A 13,522-nucleotide genomic window follows, 5' to 3' on the forward strand; every position below is an offset into this window, starting at 1 on the left:
GGGAGAAGATTTATCCTCTCATTCTTCTCTCACTTTGACTTCAAATCTTTCGAGAGCTGAGAAGGGCTTGCATGACTGAGCCTTGTGAAAACTGAACCTCGAGTGTTAACTTGAGAAGGAGTTGAGTGACTGAGTCTTGTGAAAATAGAGCCTTGAGGGTTAAAAACAAAGTTATCTTCTTGTGTCCCTAACCTATCAAAGACTGAGATATGTGAAGTGGGTTGCCCAATGCGATAAAAAACAGATGATTTTTTTGATAGGTTTGAGGACTGTTCTTCTTCCTCATAATCTGTTGAAATTACTGAAACACTAGCTTTTCGAATGGGAAAATGAACAGGAGTGATGGAGTGTATCCAATTTCAACCTTAGAATTTGTTACACCAAAACCTTTAGCCTTTGACACCTGGTGTTCCCTTTTTCTAGAGGCTTCAGGGATGAGCTTACCCAAACCATTCGGCTTCTCATGGTCATAACTAGCTTTAGCCATGAGTCCATATGCATTAGGGTCAAAACCCTCTTTAGTTCGTTTGGTGGGCAAAGTTCTGTGTTCAACGATTGGTCATTGGGATGGTCTTCTAAACCCTTTCAATGGTTGGTTTGAGATTCTTGGTTTTGCGATTTTAGCAACTGGGAGAGTTAGTCCTTGCAGATCTTCCAATGCCAACTCTCCATCTCCTGAAAATGGTGATTGGCCCTCTTTCCTTTTGGTGACTGGGACATAGTGTAACACATGGGCTACCTTAATTGCTTAAGAGGCATGACACTTCTTCTCTTTTATGGAAGTCTTTGTTTGCTTGGTTTCCTTCTCCTTAATTGGCTTGGTTTTCTTCTCCTCAATTGGAGAGACAATCTTTGAAGTTTTGGAAGGGAGGTTTACTTCTTTTCTAGATAGTGAAACAATGACTTGTGCTTCCTCTAGTGTATGATCTTCCAAGTAAAATTTTGCATTAGCAAAATGTGATTTTGCTACAGTAAAGGGCTTGTGATCAACTACAATCTTTTTTACTTGTCCATCTTGGAAATATTTAAGGCATTGGTGATACGTAGATGGCAAAACACCATACTCATGCAACCATGGTCTTCCTATAAGTAGTTTGTAGGTGGTCTTAGCATCAATGACATGTAAGAGTGCACTTGATTCCATTTCACCTATGAGCGTTTGAAGCCTAATCTTCCTAATGGCTCTTTGTCCACCTTGATTAAAGCCTTGAATCATCAATTTACTGGGACGTAGTTCATCCAAGGAGATTCCAAGCTCTTTCAATATTTTGAGTGGCAGAATGTGAACTGTAGATCCACCATCAATAAGGATACGATTGACTTTTTGTTCTCAAATATAACCAGTCGCAAATAAGGGATGATTGTGAATCTTGGATCCCAACAGACGATCATTATCAATGAAAATGATTGAAGACCAATATGCTCTATACATAATAGCTCGCTCTGTTTCCTCCTCACTTTTTGAAGATTCTTCTTCACCACTTACTTGATAACATGTAAGAGATGAAAATATATAATCCTCGGGAATTGGCACTGGGGAGAAAGGTACTTTCACCTCAATAGGCTTAAATGATCCAAATTGAATGGTGAAATAAGTAGAAGTAGTTGTTGAGGCTACCATGGCTAGATTGGCAGTTGCAACTTCATCATCAAACATGATCTTTCCTTGACGAGCTAGCTCCATGATTTTATCTTTCAACACAAAGCATTGCTCAATGGGGTGGCGTATAAGGCGATGATACTTGCAATACTTGGGATCATTTGTTTGGTCAGCCTTTTCAGGGCGTTTCATCTCCAGTAGCTCAATCAACTTCAACTCAAGTAGATGATCCAACATGTATCGGAATCAGGGAATGGATATTGCTTTTCTTGCATTTCTTGTAATGTTGGTCTTCTCCTTCTTTCTTGAGTGAGAGCAGAGGTCTGTTTTTTTATCTTGAGTTTAATTGGAACTTTTAGAGGACCAATAGTCACAATCAAAGACTACTTGTTTTCCAGTTTAGGAGGGAATTTGCCCCTTTTGTGAGTATCTTGTCTTTCTCTCCCCTTGCAAGGTTCTTGAATAGGTGGGCCTTGGTGACCATTGGAAGCAATACTAAGCTCCATGTCATGGGCGTGTGCTGCTAATTCTTCAAATGTTTTAGGCTTTATTCCTTGAAGGATATAGCTTATAGCCCAATTCATTCCTTAAATACACATCTCAATTGTGGATGTCTTAGATAATTGATCCTTGCAGTTAAGACTAAGGTTTCTCCACCACTAAATGTAATCAATGATAGGCTCTTCTTTCCATTGCTTTGAATTGGTGAGTTCTATCATGCTAACAGTACGTCGAGTACTGTAGAAACGGTTTAGGAATTCTCTTTCCATTTGATTCCAACTATCAATAGAGCTAGGCGCTAGATCAGTATACCAATCAAACACATTTCCTTTCAAAGAGTGAACAAATTGCTTGACCATGAGATCCCCGTAAGTACCAGCATTGTTACAAGTTTCCACGAAATGAGCTACATGCTGCCTTGGACGATTGATTTCCACCCCCAACTTGATCTTTGATAGCTTCCTTGATTAACTCCTTGAGCTGGTCAGGAGAGATACAGAGAGTTTGAGATCCTTTGTTGAACTCTCGGGTTTGTCATTATAGGTTTGTTTTGATTGAAAGCTTTCATCTTCACGATTCGTTCCAGATGTATTCCCCATCGTATTCATCAACAAAGTTATTTGTGTGTCTTTCAATGCTTCCTTCTCTTTCATGGACTTCATTAGCTCTTCTAAAGTTTGGGCTATGGTCAAGACTTGTTCCTCCAAAGATGTTGTGTTAGTCATCATGACTGGCATGGTAGATGAACTAACAGAGTGAGGGGATTCCCTAAGCTTGGAAGTAGGAATATTTTCTGAAAAAGAGAATTCAGAGCCATTAAGTGATTCATCCTCTTCTTCAACAATTAGAGCTTCTTGTGTTGGTTCTAGTGACAAAGCTGGTTGAGACAACATTTCTTGGACGAGGCCAGCTACATCTTTGCTTACCCCTTGAGTAGATGGGGCTGTTTGTGACTTCTCAGTTTCAGAAGTGTTGAAAATAGACGAGGATTGGGGTATAGGTGTTGTTTGAGCATAGACTTCTGCAAAGGCTTTTATCCTTCCCCTTGTCATGGGTCCAGTATAGGGAATATCAAAGTTTGAATCAAGTGTAGGATCAACTTCACTTGTTCCAAAAAGAGGGTTGTCGATTTGAGTCTTCTTTGAAGCCATATGGCCTTAAAGGATGTGACAAGTTGATGAAGAAGAGATGAGAGGTGGAGATGGTCCCACCAAGCATGCCAAAAATTTGTAAATACAAATTTTCCAATGGTAGAAAATTAAACAATTGAAAAGAAATATGGTTTGCAAATAATAATTTGTATTGATGAATAATGAGTACAATCTCTATTTCAATTCTTTTACAAAAGAATACCCTCTGATTCTATCTTCATTAAACTTGACTCGTACAAGGAATCTCCTTGACTTTAGTTGGAAGATGGATTAAACGGCCACAACAAACCTCTAGCTTTGAGCTTATTAGAGATTTATTGTTTTACAAGTCTTTGAATGTGAAGGTTTTTAGGTTGAAGTTCTTCGGGGCTTTAGAGGCTTGATCCATTGAGCTTCAAGGATTTGAGGTTTGCTGAAGTTTATGGAGGTTTTTTCAGCTTAATTCCAATAGAACTTCAAAGAACTTATTTGAATGTTCTTCATGTGTTCTTGAGGTAGAATTTCTCTAGAGTTTCGACATCTAAAAAAATTCCGTAAATGAGAGGAGGTATGCCCTCTATTTATAATGGTTTCAAAGGATAAGTCCCACTTGGGATTGACTTCCTTGTAGATAATTATCTCTATTATTATTATTTATTTTAATAGAGATAATGACTAACTATTATCATTCCAATTTAATTGAGATATTTATCTCTATTTAATTAGGATAATTATCATCAAGATCTCTCTATTTAATTAGGATAAATATCATCTTAAATGACACATGTCAACACTTGATTTATCTAATTTAATGACATATTAATTTAAATTTTGTCACTAAATTTGGATGTGGCATTTTATGATTGGCTTAAAATTTTGCCTCCTACACCATGATATCAATTTGCTCTCAAAATATAAAACCTACTTTTGATGAACTTGAAAAATTTTAGAAACCTGGTGCGAATGGAGAGAACAACATGGCTAGTTCGTCGACTTTATTTGCAAATAGACAGAAATGTCATTTTGTGAAGGGCGATGCAGTCATTGTTATCAAGGGAGATCTCAAAAACTTGAAGGGGTGGGTTGAGAAAGTTAAGGAAGAGAATGTTCACATCAGACCAGAAATGAAGGGCCTTCCGGTATGAAATGATTGTACTGCAATGAAATCTGCTTAGGTTGGCTGCTCAAAGTGGTTTTACACTTTATAGTTTTACCTAAAGTACCTGCCAACTACCATGTGGAAAGCGTCAGTCAATGGAGGGGATATTCCTCCTTGTCTCTCTGTTGTTAAGAAAAGGGGGATTTCCCTCCTTGTCTTCAGCAGTAGAAATTGTTTGTCCCTTCTACTCGGAGGAGTCTTTTGTTTTGGGGTTGTCCTTTTGTCTCTCTAGGGATATTAAGAGTATCCGTGGAGCTTGTGGGGTTTTTTTTGTTGTGGGGTTGGGGAAATACTTTTCTGTATATTCGGGGTAGAGTTTCAACTTCATGCAAATTAGTTATCTCGATCTCTGGCGTTTACAAGTCGAAAGTAAAGCCATTAGCGCAGTCAAACAAACCAAATTTTTCTGATGTTCATTTGAATCCAGTTGCGCAGGGTACCGGAGCTGCCTAAATGAAACAAGGCTGAGGGAAGCCACCGTTGAAAGAGGTTCCAATAAAAGCGCAATCAAGGGATATCAAGGAGGTGTAGGTAAGGCCAAATTCGTTGCAAGGATCATGGAGTGAGTTATTACCCAATACAGCTGGCGAACGGATAGAAAGTGAAAGAAAATCTTTGTTTTTAGAGGGTGTTTTCGACATTAGTGAATTTGGCGATGTAGCTTCAGCGGAGGGAGGCGGCAATGAATCGGTGCAAGAAACTATTGTGACGGTGCAAACGGACATTACAACAGTTACGGAAATCGAGTTTTGTGGGATTGATTCCTCATTAATGCCGACTTCAAAGCTAGCAGAGGTTTCAAACTTTACAACTACTATGGAAAGTCCAAAATCCCAACCATTCATTACTGAGTCTAGCCTGTTTAATGCACCTCTTATTTCGTTTATGGAAGTAAAGTGTGATACATTGGTAGCAAAAATAAGTAATATTGAAGAAGTATTAATTGTGCTTGACAGCGCACCTATTTTTGATCGTATTAACTTTAATTCCGAGCAATCCCAACGGCTAGTGCTTAATATGGTCAATATTCCAGACAAGGAAAAAATCTCAACAACAGCAATGAAGGGTAACGAGCCAGATCAATCCAATCAGCCTCCATACTGTGCCATCTGGAAACCACTTCCATGGCCACTTTTGAAGGTGAAAATCACTGTGTTCTTAGTCACTATTTGGAAAATATGGACACATCGGTATCGAGTCAGAACCAACCAACCTTGTTGTAGTCCAAATCAGCTCGCAAACATGGCCAAAGAACTCCTAACGGAATTCCAGGCGGTGCAGCAACCTTCTTTACCATAGTCCACACTGATCCGAGTTCTTTGGAGAGCTCCTATCTTGGACATGGTAAAGGTCAATTTTGATGGTGCACTATTTAGTAGGGAGCAAAGATCAGGGCTTGGTGTTGTTATGGCTAGATGTTTTAGTAAATTACACTACTCTTATGTTAAGAGAGAGGGTAATATGGTTGCTCATGTTTTAGCTCGTTTTGCTTTAAATGTTTCAAATTATAGTGTGTGGTTGGAGGATGTTCCACCACAGTTTCATTCTTGTGTTTTTGCAAACTTTGATGGTATTCATTGAATAAAAGGTACTACGTTGATTCAAAAAAAAAACTACCATGTGGAAAATTGGAATATTTATTGTGCATGTTAATCTTCTTCTTTTTTTTTTTCTTTTTTTTTTTTATAATTATTTTCTATTTTTCCTCCAGGAAATAAAGGATGAGCAACAATCCACTCAAGCTTCAAGTAAGGTTAAAAAGAAGGAAAATTTAAAGCAAATTGCACTTATGCTTTCAAGGTTCCAACTTTGGTTACTGTGTTTAGCATTGAAACCTTGAAAGAAAGTGAAAATTTGGTTACTATGTTTGGGAACAAGTTTAACATGTATAACACTGACACACACACACTGTTATATTAGTGTCCATTGCTAGAATTCTCCTTGACACTGTAAGCCATACAATGCTATATGATTTTAATGTAGCTACTTTTTTGTGCCCAAAAGTAATGCTATTTCTCACTTTCCTATGCCATTTTAAGGGCACCTAAGAGGCTCATTCTCTTCGAGTATGGAAAATGCTATTAGTCCCAAGTTAGCGGCCTGGGGAGAGCTTGAGTTCCGAAAGACATTCCTAATCCTAAGTTACATCGGGGAGTAAGTTTTCCTTCCTTGTATTTTTTTTTTTTTGGCCTTTTGCATAAAAAGCTCTGAATATTAAGCTGCATATTTGTTTTTTCTTTTTATATACAGAAACCAGCTCGAGCATGTTGATATATCTGTAGATGAAATTAGAACCTTAAAGTGTTAGGACATATGTGTTTAACTTGTTAGGAACATATGTCACTACTTTATGTAATTGGCTTATCCTTTGACCAAACACACTTTACTTGTATGTGAGTAGATTTAGGATGTGTTTAAATACTTCAAGAAACTATGTTTCAAGATCAAGTGTTGAAGCCTTCAAGTCTGTCCAAGAAAACAAGCTGATAGTGTAAATTCATTAAAGCTCGACAGTTGCATCTATCGAGCTTAAGAAAGTTGTTCAAAGCCTCGTGTGCTCGACACCTTCTATCTGTCGAGGTTTAAGAATTTCAAAATTCTATTATGATTTTCTTGGGATCTGTGTATATGTCTTTGAGCTTTCTTTTCTCCTAACCCTAGACATATAAAAGGATTGTTTTAAGGACCGTCAAACAGTTCACAAGTTGCACAAGTATTGAGTAAACTTTGTTCAAGCAAATTGTGACCAAAGACGAAGTTCTTGCCCTAGTTCATCTTTTTCTCTTGAAGAAGTTGTTGTGTATGTGCATCGTAGGGTTTTGTGACCAAGCATCTTCTTGATCTTCATCGTGTGGATGAACTAAAGAACTTTGCAACCAACAATCTTCTTAGTTGGTGATTAAAGTCGTGTACTGGGATCCGCGTACTTGGTTAGTCACGTACTTGGGAGTCGTGCATCAGAAAGGGAAACTGTCACTACAGAACAAATCCAATTGGGTATTGGGGTAAGGGTTCAACTGTAGGTTGGTAAGGAACTTGGGATTCCTTTACTTGTAACTGCTTGTTGTGATAATAGTGGAGTTTCGGGAGTGGTGACCTGAAAATCACCCGGTGGGGTTTTTGCCGTTAGGTTTTCCCCTTTCGTAAACAAATCACCGTGTTATTTATTTTCTGCTACATAATTAGTTTATTGGTGATTTTTTTGTGCTACTACGCGTTTGCATGATAAATTGATTAATTAATAACTTGACTAATTAATTAATTAATTAATTTCTATCATAAGGGATCATTCAGTTTGTGGCCTATCAAGTGGTATCAAAGCAGGCACACTCTGATTAGGGTTTAATCTTTGCTGTGTTCATCCATTGACCCTTGTTTGTCATGGATAGAGGATAGTCATTAATCATACCTCCTTTGTTTGATGGCACTAACTATGCATACTAGAAAGTACGCATAAGAGCTTTTTTGCAGTCTTTAGATGAGAAAGTATGGCAAACTGTGGATATAGGCTAGACTAAGTCTATAGAAGCGCCAGCCGACTGGGATGATGCCAAGATTAAGGCAGAAAAATTCAACAGCAGAGCATTGAATGCGTTGTTCAGTGCAGTCACCAATGAGGAGTTCAAGAAGATATCCTCAACTGAAACTGCCAAGGAGGCTTGGACCATCATCCAAACAACCTATGAGGGTACAAAGGCTGTAAAAGATTTAAAGCTTCAGAGGCTCACTATAAGCTTTGAAGAAATAAAAAATGGAGGAGGATGAGTCATTCGATGAGTTCTATGCCAAGCTAAAGGACATAGTGAACTCAGCCTTCAATCTTGGGGAAACCATTCCTGAACCCAAGATTGTAAGAAAGGTGCCCAGATCTCTACCTGAGAGATTTCATGCCAAGATTATGACAATAGAGGAATCAAAGGATATTGATAAGATTCCTTTGATTGAGTTGGTTGGAAACTTGCAGACCTACGAGCTAGGGTTAACAAGGATTGGCAAGATGGGTAAAGGCAAGAGCATGGCACTGAAGGCCAAGAGTAGTGAGACAGATGAGTCTTTTGATGATGAAGATTCCAAGATGAAGTCCTACATCACCAGGCAGTTCAAGAAGTTTATGAAGAATGCAAACGGAAAGGGTTTCGACGAGGACCGCAGGCAATTCAGTTCTTCTCAGTTTAAAGGCCAAGACAAAGGGCAGAATGATGCTAAGGAAGGTGGTCAGTACATTGTTCCCGCAGGACCTAAGTGCTTTGGTTGTCAAGGCTTCGGTCACATGAAGCATGAGTGTTCTATATATCTCAAAAGCATTGGGAAGAGCAAGGAAATTGCTGTTACCCTGAGTGACACCGAGCCTGAGGATGACAGAATCTTAAATTTCTTCACGGCCATTGTTAATCCTACTGATGGGATTGTTGAAGATGTGGTTGAAAAAGAGGAATTGGTGGAATCTAAATTTGAGAAGATGGATGATCAAGATGACATTCATACAGCCTATGAAAAACTGTACAAGCTTTCTGAGAAGTATGAGAAACTGTATAGGCTAACCACCAAAAAGCTCAATGATGTGGAACTTGACCATGAGGAGCTTTCCACAAAGGTTGATGAGGCTAATCAAACTATTGGAGCACTGAGGTTTGAGAACAATTTCTTGGCTGAGAAGACCAAGAAGCTTGAAGAAGAGCTGTTTCAAGTCAGAGCTCAACTAGAAAGGACTTCAAGCGCAAAGCTTGATGAGATGCTCAGCATTTAGAAATCTACTTCAAATCGAATAGGCTTAGGGTATGGTCTTTCTTCCTCTAATATTGCCTCTTCTAGTACTACTATTTTTGTTCTTCCTGCTAATAATATTAAAATTGAGAACAGCATCTCTGTCATCATTGTGGAACTGCGGTCATACTCGACCAAATTGCTACAAGTGGCTTGCCACTCAACAGAGCAACGACATGATAGCATCTGGGAACCAGAATCAGCTTCAATCCTCTCTTACTCCCCTTGGAGATCTTCTCAAAGCCTTCATGTTCCTTTCAAACTTGAACGGTTTTTCCCCCTCATCGCTGGTTCAAGGGTTTAATCAAAGGAAAGGTTCTTCCAAGGTGTGGAAGGAAAAGGGCTCCAAGTGATTCTGTCACTTTTCTCTCTCTTTTCTTGTTTTTGTGTGTGCATTACTTATGTGTTTTGCTTTCAAGTTTTGAGTCAGTCTAGTTTTTATGTTTTGGTTGTTTAACATGTTTTTATTTGGTTATTTTTTTTCTTTTGTTCTTCATATAAAAATAAAATAATAAAAAATTGAAAAATTAGAAAAATACAAAAACAGAGTGTTTTGTGTACATTGATACTTGTGTACCTTAGATGGCCATTGAAACAAAGTCTTCTAAATTTTGTATCATTTGTAGCTTAGATGAGCATCTCTATGCGTAACTAAACAAGTGAGCTTTGTGGCTTTTGTTAGTGATGAGTAAGATTAAGTTATCTCTTGTACTTAACACTCGGCATAGCAAAAGTGTAGTGTTAATGACATTTGTGTGCTTAGGCATAACAAAATTGGAATGTCAAATATTATTGGGTATTTATTTTCTCTCTAATATGCCCATGCATGATATGTTTAAAAGAAAAAAATTATGCAAAAGAAAAAAAAAATCAAAAGCAAAAAGATCAAAAATGCTTTAAAAATGATTGCAAGCATATATTCTAGGAGATGTGGGAGTTATAGGATGTACCTCAAAGGTGATAGTCCCCATCAAGCAGTTATGATTTTGTGTGAGTTAAAGTGATTTTCTCATATCTCAAATCGTCATAACATGTATATACTTATGCAGTCTTGCGATGTTTTTCACACACAACACGCAATATTCTTTGCTATTCTTAATATATGTGCAGGTACAATGTGATTTGGCCATCACAAGATTTTACATGTGTTAATATATGCTCACTAAACTGTCTTGACTTGTTTTTGAAATATAAAATTGGTTAGATTTGTTTAGTGTGTGTGTGTGTTTTTGAAGATCCATGTGCTTAAAATTTTTATTAAGAGATGATTTTAAGAGCTTAATATGTTGAATGGATCATTGGTTGAGTTGCATGTTGGATTACATTCATGTTTGTGTTTTTCACATCTCGAAAAACTATTTTTAAAAGTTAGCTCGACACCTCCTCGATACCTTGCGGTTTGTCGAGCTTCTTCAGCTTTTTCTTATTGCAATCCTGACAGCTTCTCGACTCCTGGTGGATCGATCGAGAATGTTTCTACATCCTCGATAGCATCTTGACACCAGGTGGATCGATCAAGAATGCTTCTGCCTCCTTGATAGCTTCTCGACACTAGGTGGATCGATCGAGATTCTGATCTGGTATCTGATGATCTGTTCCTCGACACCTCATCGATACCTTCTGCTATCGACGGCCATTTTTCTCGACACCTTCCTCGACAGATGTCTCGACACCTTTATTTGTCGAGATTTACTGCTGGTCTATATAAGCTTCTTCGTGTGATTCGACCCTCATTTCTCTCGATCTCTCTCTCTATACTTCTCTGTTTTCTCTCCCAAACTCTCTCATCTCACTCCAATTTTTGTTCCTCAAGGTTTCTTTAGGCTTTTTCAAGATTTTCTTCACTGGGTAAGCTTTTAATCCTTTCACATTCATGCATTTTATGTTTTGAAACCTAGGTTTTGGGGTTTTTGAAAAATTTTGTGGATTTTCAAAATTGATGAGTTATTATTGAAATTTTAGGATGGGTTTTCAGTTAAATGAGTTTAAAACCTCATACATTGCATCACATTAGCATTATAATAGTATTGTCATGCATTTCGATGTGTGCTATCTGTTTGTGTGTTGATAGGTTTGGATTGAGCTGAGCTCATGATGAAATTTCTTTTGCATGTCACATGTTCATGCATTTCCCATGCATACGTACTCTCTTTTCAATATAATTGTTATATTTCAAATTGCTTGGGACTTTTCTGATTGTCTTTCTTTTTCTCCCTCTCTTTCTATTTACGTTAGTCATGTCTATGGCACCTAAGTGTAAATCTACTCCAGCCTAGAACCCTCTTCGTTCCGGAGCTTCTTCATCCTCTGATCCTACTTTGTCCCATATTCGATTCCGTGATGATGATGCCTTCAAGGCATTCTCAGAGAACTTTTCTAGACGAGGCATTCATTCGGAATGCCAAGTCATTCTGTCGGACTTTGTCAACACCTACCTTCCTACTGTCATTCACAGTAGGGGATGGGAGTCACTGTGTGACGTCCCAGTCACCTATCCTCTCGTGCTTATCCAGGAGATTTACTCTAACATGCATGGGATTGATCGTTTAGTACCTCTTTCCTTCACTCACGTTTGAGGTAGCATGTTCCTATCACACCGTAACTTGTTACGGATGTGCTTCGGGTCTTTAGGATAGAGTTTCATGACTATCCTAGTTGTGAGCGGCTGAGGACTATGTCCATGGATGAACTCATGTCTGCTTTTTGTGAGCGCCCTTCTGTTTGGGGTGAGCATCAGTTTACACCATGTAGACCTTTTGCTAAAGGTCCTAGATTCATGAACATGGTGATGACCTTTGTTTTGCATCCACTCTCTCATTATAACTCCATTACATAGCCTCGTGCTTGATTTTTGTTATCTCTTCTTGAGCATCTTACTATTGATTTCCCTTCTCATTTCATTCTTTTTATTATAGATGTTCATCTAGATTCGGCGTCCCGTGATAAGCTCATCTTTCCTTCCTCTAATACGAGGATCTTACTCCAATTTTCTGTTCCTTTTCCCTCTTCCGATCATTTCACCATCATGTGTGCCATAGATTACGCTACCATTAAACGTAGCGAGGCCCAATTTCAGTCGAGGCAGTCGGATTCAGCAACTCCTCCCTTCCGTTCAACTCCATCCCGTTCTGCTCCATCCACATCCGCTCCTCCTTCTTCGGGCGATGTGACGTTAGGAGACATCATGGCACAGCTGTAGCGCATGGATGCTCGCCTAGATACACTCTTTACGGAATTGTATCAGGTGAACGTTCGTGTCGATCGTATTGCACGGCGACAGGCGTCCATGGGTGGTTTTTCTTCTCAAGCTTCTCTTCCACCACCTCCTCGAATGGCTTCTGATTCTGAGGATAAGGATGATGATGATGGTGATGACGATGATGCTTCGGATGATGCTGATGGAGATGCTAACTCTACTGATGAGATGTCTACTTGACATTCTTACCCATTGTCACTCGTGCCAAAAAGGGGGAGTAGTTTTGGATATGAGAGTAGTCATTCTTAGGGGGAGTGTTGATATGTTTTTAGGGATGTAGTGAGGATAGTATATATCTTTTCTTTTCTTTCTTTTTAGATACATTATTCTTGTACATGAGGTCTTGTGACCATTTATTGACATACATTGTACTTATCTTCTTTATATTGATGTATGTTTTTCTTTCACCTACTCCTTCATGTGTTGTTTCTTTTCTCTCTTTATACACATGCTTCTTATTACTTGTATGTAATCTATTATTTTTGTTTCACACAAAGATGCCTTGATGAGTTTTGTTTAAAGTGTTTCAGAAATACAGGTTATCAAAGTCTACTTGCCATAAACTCTCTTCTTGCAAAGTTTTTCAAGAGTTTGTATTAGGATAGATTTTATTGTATTCAATAAGTGAATATGAGTTGAGTGATTTATGACTTCTCTCATATGTTTATTTATTTATTGTGGTTTTGTCACGGATTACCAAAGGGGGAGATTATTAGGACATATGTGTTTAACTTGTTAGGAACATATGTCATTACTTTATGTCATTGTCTTATCATTTGACAAAACACACTTTACTTGTATGTGGGTAGATTTAGGATGTGTTTAAATACTTCAAGAAACCATGTTTCAAGATCAAGTGTTGATGCCTTCAAGTCTGTCCAAGAAAACAAGCTGATAGTGCAAATTCATTAAAACTCGACAACTGGCTCGACAGCTGTATCTATCGAGCTTAAGAAAACTGTTCAAAGCCCCATGTGCTCAACACTTGCTCGACAGCTGCTCGACACCTCCTATCTGTCGAGGTTTAAGAATTTCAGAATTCTAATATGATTTTCTTAGGATCCGTGAATATGTCTTTGGGCTTACTTTTCTCCTAACCTTAGACATATAAA

The sequence above is a fragment of the Quercus robur genome, chromosome 1, assembly GCF_932294415.1.
Source record: "Quercus robur chromosome 1, dhQueRobu3.1, whole genome shotgun sequence".
In the NCBI taxonomy this organism is placed as follows: Eukaryota; Viridiplantae; Streptophyta; class Magnoliopsida; order Fagales; family Fagaceae; genus Quercus; species Quercus robur.